We start from the raw sequence: 14211 nt of genomic DNA, 5'->3' as shown, positions 1-14211 counted from the left end.
GCAAGGCCACCTTCATGCAAGGTCACACCGGGATGGATGGAGAACCTAGACTTGTAGGCCTCATCCATCAGAATTTGCCATACCCCGCCCAAGTGCGATACCCAGGCCCTCCTATGCAGGGTCAACAGCCCCTGACATCGTACTCAAAGGAGGCCACCTAGCCTATGATCCGCTCGAACTTCCGGCGTTCCACCATGAGACCCTCAACCTGCGCCTCTCGGATTTGCTCCAGCAATGGAGTAGTCATTGTCATCCTTAGACATATGTCTCGAATCGGGGCCACTACCGCCTTGTGGCTCAGGGTACCGGCCACCACATTGGCCTTTCCCGGGTGGTAAAGGATCTCACAATCGTAGTGCATGTAAATGTTACAACCGCCCACATCGAGGTAATGTCACCAAATCTTGATGGTGAAAACCACATCCCCCGACTCTAAATCATGTGTTGGATAGTTAGCCTCAAGAGGCTTCAACTGCCTCGATGCATAATCTATCACGTGACCCCACTGCATCAAGACTACACCCATGCATGTGATAGAAGAGTCACAGTATACCACAGAGTCATCAACGCCGTCCAAAAAATTCAGGATCGGTGCCTCACATAAATGTTGTCTAAGACTCTTGAAAGCTACCTGATGCTCAGGCCCCCAGCGAAAGGTCACCGACTTCTTGTTTAGTCGGGTCAAGGGGATTGCAATCTTGGAGAAGTCTTGAATAAATCTCCGGTAATAACCTGCTAAACCCAGGAAACTCTAAATCTTAGTTGGAGACCTCGGAACCTCCCACTGCATCATGACCTCTATCTTGGCCAGATAGACCAGAATACCCTTTTGGTTGACAAGGTTCCCCAGAAACTGCACCTCGTGCAACCATAACTCACACTTGGATAACTTTTCAAAAAGAATCTCCCTCCTCATTGTCTCCATCACCTCCCTCAGGCGCTCCTTTTGCTACTCGTGAGTCTTGGAGCAAACCAAGATGTCATCAATGAACACTATTACAGACCAATCCAGCATCAGTCTACACACGCGGTTCACGAGGTCCATGAACATGGCTGAGCATTGGTGAGCCCAAATGGCATCACCACACACTCATAATCACCATAGCGAGTCCTAAAATTTGTCTTCTGCACATCCTCGTCCCTGACTTGCATCTAGTGATAACCCGATCGCAGATCAATCTTGGAGAACCAAGATACACCCTATAGCTGATCAAACAAATCATCAATCCTCGGGAGGGGTAACGGTTCTTCACCGTTACCTTATTTAACTCCCAGTAGTCTATACACATGCAATATGACCTGTCCTTCTTCACAAATAGGATCGCGACTCCCCATGGCGAACTACTCGGCCTGATAAATCCCTTGTCTAGCAGCTCTTGCAGCTGCGTAGACAACTCCTGCATCTCGAGAGGAGCCAACCAATATGGTGCCTTGGCTATCGGTGCCGCACCAGGGACTAGGTCAATCCTAAACTCGACCTGTCTCTCCGGAGGTATCCCAAGCAAATCCTCTGGAAATACATCTGGGTACTCTCGCACTACCGGTACATCATCCACTATCATCTTACCCATGTCCCAGGTATCTATAACATACATGATGTAACCCGCACAACCCTGCTGAAGGTAGCGCCTTGCTCTCGCTGCTAAACACGGAGTCAGTCCACCCTGCGACCTTTCTCCCTAAATCACTAACCCTCCCCCACTAGGAGTACGAACCCTCACTAGTTGTTGCTTGAAGTCAATCACTACCCTATTGGGGCTCAACCACTCGTTACTGACTCTAACCTTATTCCCTCGCAGGGGAATATGGACTATATCTAAAGAAAACTGCTCATCAAACAATTGTAGTGTACATCCTCGGTGAACCCTCGCAACCCTGACGGTCCTATCATCTGCTATCTCTACATCAAGTGGGCAATCCAGCTCCCCTAATTGTTGAGCGCGAGTGACACAAAAGATTGGGTGGCACCCGAATCAAACAGTACCAAAGCTGATATACCGTTCACTAAGTACGATCCTATAACAAAACACATAAACATAAGAAATAATCAATATATATAATGAGATAAGGTAAAGATACATACCAGTCACCACGTTGGGAGCTACTGGTGCCTCCACAGCTGTCAATTGAAAAGCCATGATCTTCGCTACAGGCGCCTCACCCTGGCCCTGACGGCTATCTGTAGTCCTCAATATAGCAAGGGTGGGTGATTCCATCTGCCCTACTGCTGCTTAACTCGGGCATTGGGACTGCTTGTGTCCCCTCTAATTGCACTGAAAGCAAATCCGACATGAGGTTGTCGTGGTGGTGGTAGTAGCTATACAATCTCAGCTCGTATGCCTATTCAACTGCACTTAAAGCAGCATGAACTCCCTGCCTTGCACGCCTTGTCGTGCATCGTACCGCATTTCCCATAACGGTCGCGACCCTGTTGGCTCCTAGGTATGTGATCTGACACCTTGGGCTACTTTCCCGCACTCCCTGTCTGAACCTCCTCTGGTTTCCTCTTCCTCTACATCTCTAAATCCAACTCCCTCTCTCGAGCCCTAGTAGTCATATCCTCCAGCGTCTTGCAGCAGGAGTGGCTCACAAACTGGCGGATATCACTCCGCAACAACTCATGATATTGGGCATTTTTCACCTCCTCGTCCGCCACGTACTACGGAACGAGAAGGGCCCTCTCACTGAACATAGCGGTGATCTCATTCACTGTCTCGTTCGACTGCTGGACATCCTGAAACTCCCTAGCAAGCTGTTGCACCACTATCATAGGTGCAAAATCGGCACTGAACCCGGCCGTAAAGTCCCTCCAACTCATAGAATCAAGAGTTGCATCATCACCAATGACAAGTCCAACCTCCTCCCACCAGTCATGTGCCCTGTCCTTCAGAAGACAAGACGCAAGTGGAACCTTGTCCCCCTCAGGACATCTGTAAGAGAGGAATGCGTTGGCGACATCTGTGAACCATCTAGTGCTTGCAATGGGGTCCCAAGCCCCATGGTAGTCGAGAGCTCCACAAGCTCTGAACTCCCTGAAAGTCAGTGTGTGCGACCCCATCATGGCCGCTACCTCGGTGCGACAAGAACTCAATCTCTCATCTAGAAGCTCCAAAATACCCTCCTTGATTGTGTCGAAGATCACAAGAGTCTGATCCAGGATATTGCGTGTGATCTCAGAGATGATGAACTCCCTAGTCTGGTCGTCTAGCGGCCCGGCTCCTGAGCTTGAGCCTGATCCATCACCGGCACCTGAACTGTCGACTGGTCTAGTTCGTAGTGTCACCATTCTGAAAAACAACATCATAACAACATCAGAATAATAATTATATCTCGAGGGATCACAAATACTACAAGTTCCTTGGATTCATCTCAGCCTTCCTTGACTCGAGTATAGATCCTTTGCTTTTAGTAGTACGGGCCCATACTACCTTCCACATGTATCTGTACTTTCCTCAAGAACTGCATTGACACCACTAAGTCCCTTCTACTACTACTGCTTCACGCACTAATCTCATCCTATACTTGCCCTAGGGTAATCATTGACCCACTCTCCGCCATCAGGTATATAGGAAGTCCCTGCTATCTCCCCTAACTATCTTGTGAATACTATTACTTATTACTAAGACTAGATAATTCTTCTAATGGAGGTCTTGCCCTAAAACAGTTGGACTCAAACAAAGTTGGGTAATAGAGCTAGAACTAACCTTCTGAAATTATTTAGTCCTCGCAATATGTAACTTAACATATTCGTTTACTAGTTAGTAAAATTTAACTAGAACTCCTGAAAGCACAAAGCAAGCCGCATTCGAGCATCGAGTAAACATAATGAAGCATATCTAATTCAGGCTATCCCTGACAAATATGTACTAGCATGCAGTTTATAAAGTTGAGATACATATAACAGGCATATAAAGCATCCTCCTTAGATCCTTAGCCCTAATCTAGCATGCAGTTCTCTTAAACATTATCCACGTATAACAGGCATATAAGGCATCCTTCCTAGATCCTTAGTCATACTCTAGCATACAGATCTCATAAAATATCATAACATAAACTTGTATGTGTAATTTGGGAGTACTTACTTGAGCTCGACTGATTGCATGCACCACACCCTTTTCTCTTTTTCAAAGTTCTTTTTCTTTTTTCTAAAATTTCTCTTTCTTTTCTAAAAGTCATTTTTTATAAAAAGGTTTTCCTTTTGAAAATTTATATACCAATTCCTTAGTTTGATTTCACACACACCAAAAAATGTGACCGAATCCCTCAAACCAAGGCTCTGAAACCAACTTGAAACATCCCAAAAATATAGTCCAATAATTTCGTTTTAAACCATTTAACAAAATCCATAATTCATAAAACATCATAATAAAATCACAAATCGTGCATCTCAAACATCATATCATAATAATGTATCAAGACCATGTATCAAAATATCATAGTCTAAAATATCCCAGTCTGAAAACTGTGGTGTGTGCCATGCAGTCATCCCGAGCTCTTTCCCTTGCTAATGGAAGTACCATAAACCAAAACTGAAAACCGTAAGCATGAACCATAGTGAGTCTCCCAAACTACCACATACCACACATAATAGCATACATTGGGCCTCGCCCACTACATCGGGCACCGACTGGCATCGGGCCCCGCCCGGCATCAGACCAAAGTCCGGCATCGGGCCCCGCTCGGCATCAGGCCCCGCCTGGCATCGGACCGAAGTCCGGTATACATATAACTTAATCAACAAACACATAATCTAACACATAACTTAAACATATAAACTAAACCTTCCTTGGGCTTTCCCAGGCATCAGACCGAATTTCGGAACATATAACAATACATACAAGAATCACAAAGACATCAAGCATAGAGACCTTCATTGGGCCTCGGCTGGCATCGGACTGATGTCTGGAACACATAACATATAAACTACATCGGTATAACCCCAAAATTGGCCCGAAATCCGACATACACTAGCATACATTCACGGGCCGGCCTTCGTGCCTTAGACCCGTTCTTACAGGAAGAGGACTCACTTCTCAAGCTGGCTACTGATATCTCAAGTGAGGGATCTCTGATGCCTACTCCAACGACTCCTCGGTTATATATTCACAAGGATCATTAAGTCAAAAACTGAAAATCCTTCTAAGGGTAAAATAACCATTTTACCCCCTAATCTAAGTTGGACCATGACCTAAGTCCAATTCCTTCTAATCTTTCTGAACTCATCATCGACCCACTAAAGGCCCACTAATGGCCTAATTTTCTAAAATGGGCCCAACTCCTCAAATGGGTCTTCCCCTAAGCCCAAACATGTCTTTAGTCAATTATCTGACTTCTAATGGCCCATTTAAGCCCAACATCTGTTAAGCCTAAGGATTGGCCAGAACCGAGGCCCAAAAGTCGAAAATCCAAAAATCGGAGAGTAGGTTGAGCGTACTCCTCTTTACGCTACGTGTACAACATGCATGGCTTGTACATTCCACGTACTAGCGTATACGCCCATCTTACTACTTTGTTAAGCCATTATCTTCAAAAATTCTTAATTCCTTAAGATACTAAGTCCAAATTATAGATCTGAGTCTAATAACCTGTCCTAAACGATAAAGTCGCTTACTTGATGGATTGCAACCCACCAAGAAAGGCCAAAGTTGGAATGTAGCAACTAACTTCCATGGAATGACTTCAAACTCATGCATGGTCATGAAAGGGCATTAAAGGTAAAGACTTTACTGCTTATAGGACATGAATATCACTCAGAGGGGCACCTCTTGGCCAAGAAACTAACTTGAGTCATAAAGGCCCATTCTTGGAACTAAAAAGACCCCAAAACAACACTACACTATTTCTAAGTATTTAAAGATAAAGTTCAAAGCTTTATACCTCCAATGAGTCCCGAAGATTGATGTTATCATGGATCTATGAGCTCAAGATACTCATGTTCCTCTTCACTATCTTCCACTTTTTTATTTCAAGCTTCAAATCTCCAAACAAGCTTCACAAGGCCAAAAAACACACAACAATGAGAAAGCGAGGCTAGATAGGGTTTCTGAGGATGAGGGTCTGGTAAGGAGGCTAGGGTTTTTATCGTAATGTGGTATTTATATGGCTTAAACGCTAAAAATTAGGGTTTGGAATCTGCTCACGTACGATGTGCGTACTCCTTGGTACGCTATATGTGAGTGCATGCGTCCTCCACATCCAATGCTTATATATGCTCCACGTACACCAAGGCTACGCCCAGCGTGCATCTTATGGGCGGCCCCTGTCCTCGACCCACTCACTCAAGTCCACTCAATTAGTCCTTTTATTAACACTTACCCCAAGTATTAATTAAGAAATATTTAATAATTATTACCTCATGGAGGTCGTTACATTACAACCATTGTATTTAATATTTATTAAGTTACATTGTGCTGAAAACATTTTCGGCATGATATCAAATGCATATGACAAACATAAATAACGTGATGCTTCGACGTCCCATCCACCAAAAACTCTCATGGTTACCTGTTTACTAGTTTCCTGAGAATACAAGTGATTTTGGAAAGTGTCAACAATTAAGTTGGTGAGTTCATAAGTGTTTTGTAGGAGAAGTATTTGTAACTGTTTTGAGTAAAATAATAGTTTATACTTCTAGAAAATCCAATATTTTCTTTATGAACGAGCTGTAAGGCTTAAATCCCAAGACTAAAAATGTAAGTAATATTGTACTGAAAAATTGTGTTATGAAGTTTATCTTTATATAAAACTACTTGAATGTATGTTAATCCGTAAATCAAATGTGTTGTCGATACCCTTTGTGAGTTATTATAACCATACTAGTGTGACTAGTGGCTTGAAAGTCGTGCTTCGGGCGTCGGAACCGTTATGACATTTTTCACCCCAAACCTGCCGGTCTAACTGTAGCTAACAGTTTAGGTGCGGGCTTGTCAATCCCATGTAGATCTATACACAAGTGTCATGCTCTCCCTACAAGAGACTCTAGTTATAATTCTGGACTTGGTGTGTACTCTGGTAGGTACAGTGATGCTAAATGTCACACAACCAATATCAACCGATTTACGTCAAATGAAAGCTCCTTTCTCTTGTAAAAGAAAAAATTATACCTTAAAATATTTATTTGTTTCTCCTGAAATGATAGTGTAGTTTTATGATTCCCAAACTATACCAATTATAGTTTATCTTGTTTGTATGTCAAGAACATTTATATAACTATTTATATAAATACATAGTAATCCTCTTGTCTAGTTTCAAATTTTAAGGTCAAACATCATATTTTTGAGTTGTAACCCACAAAATAGTGAAATAACTAGAATGTTCTCCTTCTTGTTAGAAAAGCTATACTTTTAGTAAAAAAGCTTCCAAAAACCTTGTTGTTTTGTAAATCATAATTTTTTTCTTATGATTTTATGACTTGGATTATATTTGGTTTTTGTTATTTTTGCATTTGAAAACCAATATATCACAAATATGTTTATAAAAAATAGTAAAAACCATAACTCGTGCAAATAATATCTTACTTTAACATAAATATGAAACATTTCAAGTATTTGTGTGGGAAACCAAGATTTACTTATATCCCCCCCCCCCTTAAAACATGAAAAACTCAAAAGTATGGGGGTATGGGTTTGTGGGTTGTTTGAAGAGATGGTGTGAGGATTTCCAAGCCTGGACACTAAAATGTGGGTGATGAACTCTTTGAAGATGATATAATCTTAAGAGTTTTAACACATAATAATGTGTGTAAATAAAATGAAACTAACATTATAGTGCATAAATACACTAGATTTTACAGAAATACTTACCAAATTCTAAGATCAAGCTTGGAGAATTAAACCCTTTTGAAGCATGGAGTTGACTCATGAGAGAAAAATGAACTTAACAGAAATAGACTGGAAAAATGGTGATGTTTGTGGAGATGAATCCGGCCTTTAGATAAGGAGCTGAAATAATGGGATGTTTGCCTAGTTAGTTGTTGGTTAAAAGCATGCATGTTTGTTGGGTATTAATTTAGGAAAAGATGGAACATCAAATCACTAAGTCAACCCCCTTATCTACTTATTCCCACCTAAATCACCTTAGGAGAAGGATCAGATTGGTGACTTCGGCCAAGGCAAGACCGAACTCACCTTGTACACCTTGTGATTTCGGTCCTAATCCCTCCATAATTTGTGTTTTTGGTCCGAGTGGTTTTGATCTTGGTGTGTTTTCAGCCGAGAGGTATTCAAGGCTTGTGATTTCGGTTTTGGTGGCACCCATCAAAGGGTGATTTTGGTCTTAGTTTATTAACTTTCAATGTTCATTTCAAGCATGGTTTTTAATATGTATCTATATTTAATCATACAAATGATTCCTTTTGGCTTTCAAAATTTTATTGCAACAAATTATGTTGTAAATTCACTTGTACACGGTTAAAATTTAGACCTTGCTTGTTCCAAAAAATTTCCAGTTGTCACATCATCCCTCCGTTAGAGGAAATTTCTTCCCAAAATTTGCATCTTGGATGGGTTCTTGCAACTAGGGGAAAAGTTGTGGGCATTTCTGTTTCATTTGATCTTCTCGTTCCCAAATGAATACGGGTCCTCGCTTCGTGTACCAGCGGACCTTCACTATTGGTATATGGCTTCGTTTCATTCTCTTGATCTCCTTGTCCATGATTTCCATGGGTTCCTCTATGAAGTTTGGACTCTCAATTACCTCGATTTGATCGAGTGGGACTACAATAATTTCATCGGACAGGCACTTCTTTAGGTTGGACACATGGAAGGTGGGATGTACGTTACTAAGTTCTTGTGGTGGTCGGAGTTTGTAAGCTACCGGACCGATTCTAGCAAGGATCTAGAATGACCCGATATACATTGGATTTAGCTTTCCACGTTTGCCAAAATGTATCATTCCTTTCTAGGGCGAGACCTTCAACATAACGCGTTCACCAACCTGGTACTCCAAGGGTTTTCGTTGATTATCTGCATAGCTCTTTTTTCGATCCCAGGATGCCTTTAATCTTTCATGGATCTGAACGATCTTTTCTATAGTTTCCCGTTTGATCTTCGGGCCGGTGAGAGTGCTATTAGGGACCATTCCTCTTTCTAGAAGCATATCACCCACCTCAGTCCAACACACAGGTGTTTTGCACTTGTGACCACAGATGGCTTCGAATGGCATGACCTTGATGCTAGTGTGATAGTTGTTATTGTAGGAGAATTTGATGAGTGGTAAGTGTGTAACACCCCAAAATACGGGCCAAAATTTTCATTTTTAAATAGGTGATTTGCAAAACGTTTGTAACAAAATATCATTCGACCATATCATTTAATAAAACATGTCTCCTGTCTGCAAACCAAAAAGTAAATCATAATAATGTCAGAGTACAAATCCCAGAGTGTCTCATAGTGGAGAAAACAAGAGCATGTGTGTTATATGCCACTACCGTGCTAGCTCCTTCCCCTTGGCTGAAGAGGTACCTGAAACAACAACTAAAAACCGTAAGCACGAAGCTTAGTGAGTTCCCCCACTGTACCACATACCATATGACCACATATCATACATATATTGTCAGGCATATCTGGGTGCCCGACCTACCCCTTCGGTCCTCTCGACCGGATATTAGCTAGCATATCTGGGTGCTGGCCTCCCCTTCGGTCCTCTCGACCGGATACTAACTAGCATATCTGGGTGATGGTCTCCCCTTCGGTCCTCTCGACCAGATGCTGGGGACTATTTCACCCCCTACTACAACCATATAACACATATCACATAATCTATCTAGCATGGATAGGCATGACTGCCCCTTCGGCCCTATCGACCGGTAAACCGGGGACTATCTCCCCTACTATTACTAGCACATAACATCATATCATACTAGTACATAAACATATCACAGGTAGTAGAAACCCTATATGAATATCACAAAGATAGTCATCTAATCAAACAACTCCTACTGGTGGGTCGGCATTGTGGCCGTAGACCCACTACTACTGGAAGGTAACTCACCTTGAAAGTAGCTGCTGAAAGTCTGCTTGCTGAGCGCCTGACTGCTGAACCGGTAATCCTCCGGCTATATATCATGAACATAGATTAGACACTCATAAATACCCTTAGGTCAAATGACTGACCCTCCCCTAGTCCAAGGTCAACTCCTTGGTCAAAGTCAACTTCCAGTTGACTGGACTCGCCGATTCATGGCATAGACTCGCCGAGTCCTTCTCCTACTAACCCAGTCCTACTCTACAAGTCCCTCTTCCCACTCACTGAGTCACCCTCAACTCATTACTTGGGACGATTAAACCGAATCGCGACCCGACTTGCCGAGTCCAAGAACAACATGTCGAGTCCCCACGTGCAGGTCTCCTGCTCCCTTCCAAATCCCCACCAGAGCGTCCTTTTTGAGGATTTGGGTTTCTAGGACTATTGCTACAAGCTAAATTGCTAATTCCGCGTGCAGATACGAAGGGTTGGACCTCCAACACTTAAACCCCTCTCACTCAGTAACAGTTCATCTGACTCACCGGGTTTGAAGAACAACTCGTCGAGTACCAAGCAATCTTCATAGGACTCATCGAGTTGTTCCTCCAACTCGCCGAGTCTAAGGACATCTTCATAGAACTCGCTGAGTTCCACTTTGGGACTCACCGAGTCCGTTGACCCATTTCCCATATACATCAAATCTGAGACATGCAACACTTCAAAACCATAGATCTAAGTTCCTAGGGCATGCTTATCAAATAAAGTTGCAAACTTTACGTGCATGCATGGCCCTACAAGCTCCAAAAGGCAAATCCAACATTTTTATGAGGTCATACACTCAATGGGGACCTCAATCACTCCAACCACAGAAACTTTATACTTCTAATACGTCCATAAGGTCTAGATCTGGAGTCCTTTCGGATCATTAACCACAAACACAAGGAGTATGGTGTTTTAGGGCTTGAAAACCACCATTTTAGGGACAAAAAGGGAATCTAAAGAACTAGTGATCAAGGTAGGGGCTTTTCTACCTGAATGGAAGCCTCTTGCAATGTAGATTCTGATGGGTTTTGAGCATTCTAACACTTCCTAAGTGTACATGCAACCCTAATAACCTTGGATCTATGTTTGTCTAATTATCATGCAAAGTTGATTTCCAAGGCTATGATCCTATCTAGCATACATGTGGAACAATATTAAATTAAATAATAGATAGAACTACATACCTTGTTGTTGTAAATGTTCCTTGAAACCTTGTGAGCCTAGCACCCCAAGTGTGGTGCCTCAAATGCTTCACACAACACCAAATGCTATGGAGTAAACTTGGAGAGAAAGTATAACACACTAAAATCGGCCAAGCCCTCTTGTTTCACTAGTAGTGCCGATTTTGGGAGAACACATGAGCATTATATAGTGTTGACACATCTAGGGTTACACCGTGAAAACCCTAATGTCTCATAACTCTTCATTTCCATGACCCATGGGTTTGTAACTCCCATGGAGCCTCCATGGAGCATCCAATGGGTTTAACCCAACTTGGTTATCCATGGAGCCTCTTAGCCCACTATATAAGTTATGGATGATTTACATAATCAACCCATATATTTAATTACTTATATTTTGATCAGTTAATTAATTCTAAAATTAATACTTGATCAAACTAATTAAATAATATTATTAATATAGTAGAGCTTATAATATATATTAATAACCAAAAGTGTTATTTCTCTCATTTCGTCTATCCAATTGCATGGTGCCATGCAAACCAAATGGACCATGCCGGGTCGGGTCAAGTACATACCAGAAATAGTTATGGACTTAGACACCTTATCCAACAGTCTCCCACTTGGATAAGTCTAATAACTATAACTGCAAGTATGACTTCAGGAACCGATCGGCAATCGTAGCTATTTCAAGGTTTCTTTGAACTGAGAAGATGATGGTACGCCATTTCAGATAAGGGATCATATAATCCTCTGTTCTAGATATCAACCGGACAAACACATGGAACGTAGTCTTGCTTATTGCCCAGCAGTTTGTTTCCCGATTTCTGATTTGTTTGACAAAGAACTTAATTGAACACATCAACTTAGTTATGACCGGGCCCGGTACGTGGGTCAAAACAAAATCATCGAGGGGCCCAGATATCAGCTTCTAATCCAAGAAGGAACAGATAAACTTCGACTCATATGCTTGTTCTACTACTTGTTAAATTACACACAAACGTACGTTTTATAACATCAAGTTACCAAGGCAGTTTTGCACGTTCAATGTATAACTAACTCATAGTTAATAAGTCATATCTCTAGGTTTGAAGAGTTATATGATATTACCATCTCGCGATCACTCGAGATAAATTCCATGAAGTGATACCAGCGAGCATGGGTTGAATCCAATACTCAAAACTTATGAGCACTCATGAGTGTTGAGGCCATGTCCAACATCTTAGACCTCTACAACCAACTGATGACAGACTTACTTCATATCTACTTACAACATATGACTGACTATGGATAATTTGAATAATATGTAAAACAACATAAATATTCTGGAAGTCAAAACATGCAAAAGAAATAATAGTAAACGATTGACAAAAGATAGTAACACTTTACTCATAAATAAACACAACTTTTATTCATCATCAAATGTCAATTACATTTTACAAATTTCAAAGTTATCTAACCACTAAGACTAATATCATCCTTCAGTCCTATGCTCCTAGCATGCTGGATATGCTTAACCCTACCCAGTCCCTTCGTGAGGGATCTGCCGGGTTCTCATCCGATGATACCCTCTTTGCCACGAGAAGTCCTTCTTCTGTACGATGTCTGATGAAATGATATTTTATGTCAATGTGTATGGATCTCCCATGATCCCTTGGTTCCTTTGTTAAGGCAACTGCACTTTCACTGTCACAGAAAATCTCTATAGGCTTCGATATAGCTGGTACAACTCCAAGGTCTCCAATGAAGTTCTTTAGCCGCATAGCCTCTTTTTCCGCTTCGCTTGCTGCTATATACTCTGATTCGCAAGTTGAATCAGCCACTGTCTCCTGCTTGGAACGTTTCCAAGAGATTGCTGTTGCGTTTAAGGTAAAGACCCAGTCAGACTGAGAGCGGAAATTATCCCTATCACTCTGGAAACTAGCATCACTATACTCGACGATTCTCAAGTCATCACTCCCACCGAGGGTAAGGACCCAGTCCTTAGTCCTCCGCAGGTACTTGAGAATGTTCTTTACTGCTGTCCAGTGAGCCTTACCTGGATTCCCATGATACCCGCTAACCATGCTTAAAGCAAAGGCTACATCAGGACGAGTACAGGTCATAGCATACATGATCGAGCCTACTGCCGAAGCATAAGGTATCCGATTCATTTCTGCTATCTCATCCTCAGTACTCGGGCTCTGAGTCTTACTCAGTCTAGTGTTACTCTGGATGGGTAACTATCCTTTCTTGGAATCTTGCATGCTGAATCTCTTTAGCACCTTATCGAAGTATGTACTCTGACTAAGTCCAATTAGTCTTTTACTCCGGTTTCTCAAGATCCTTATCCCTAGAATATAGGCAGCTTCTCCTAGGTCCTTCATAGCAAAACACTTCCCAAGCCAGGACTTAACTTCCTGCAGAGTTGGGATGTCATTTCCTATGAGTAGTATGTCATCCACATACAGCACCAAAAAGCTAACTACACTCCCACTAGCCTTAACATATACACAAGATTCATCTTCACTCCTAGAAAAGCCAAATTCCTTGACTTTCTCATCAAAGCAAAGATTCCATCTGCGAGGTGCTTGCTTTAATCCATAGATGGATTTCTCAAGCTTACACACTCTATTAGGGTACTCAGTGCTGATAAAACCCTCTGGTTGATTCATCTAAACATCCTCAGCCAACTTTCCGTTAAGGAAAGCAGTTTTGACATCCATTTGCCATGTTTCATAGTCATGAAATGCAGCTATGGCTAGCAATACCCTAATAGACTTAATCTTGGCTACTGGTGAAAAGGTCTCATCATAATCAACTCTTGGAGTTTGAGAAAAGCCCTTTGCAACCAGTTGTGCCTTATAAGTGTGTACATTACCATGCATGTCGGTCTTCTTCTTGAAGATCCATTTGCACCCTACAGTCTTACGACCTGGTACATTCTCAACCAAGTCCCAGACCTGATTGTTATACATGGATTGTATCTCGCTATCCATTGCCTCTTTCCATTTAGCAGACTCAGGGCCTGCCATGGCTTCCGCAT

This window comes from Lactuca sativa, chromosome 3 (genome assembly GCF_002870075.4).
Source record: "Lactuca sativa cultivar Salinas chromosome 3, Lsat_Salinas_v11, whole genome shotgun sequence".
NCBI lineage: Eukaryota > Viridiplantae > Streptophyta > Magnoliopsida > Asterales > Asteraceae > Lactuca > Lactuca sativa.
This window is presented reverse-complemented; position numbering follows the sequence as displayed.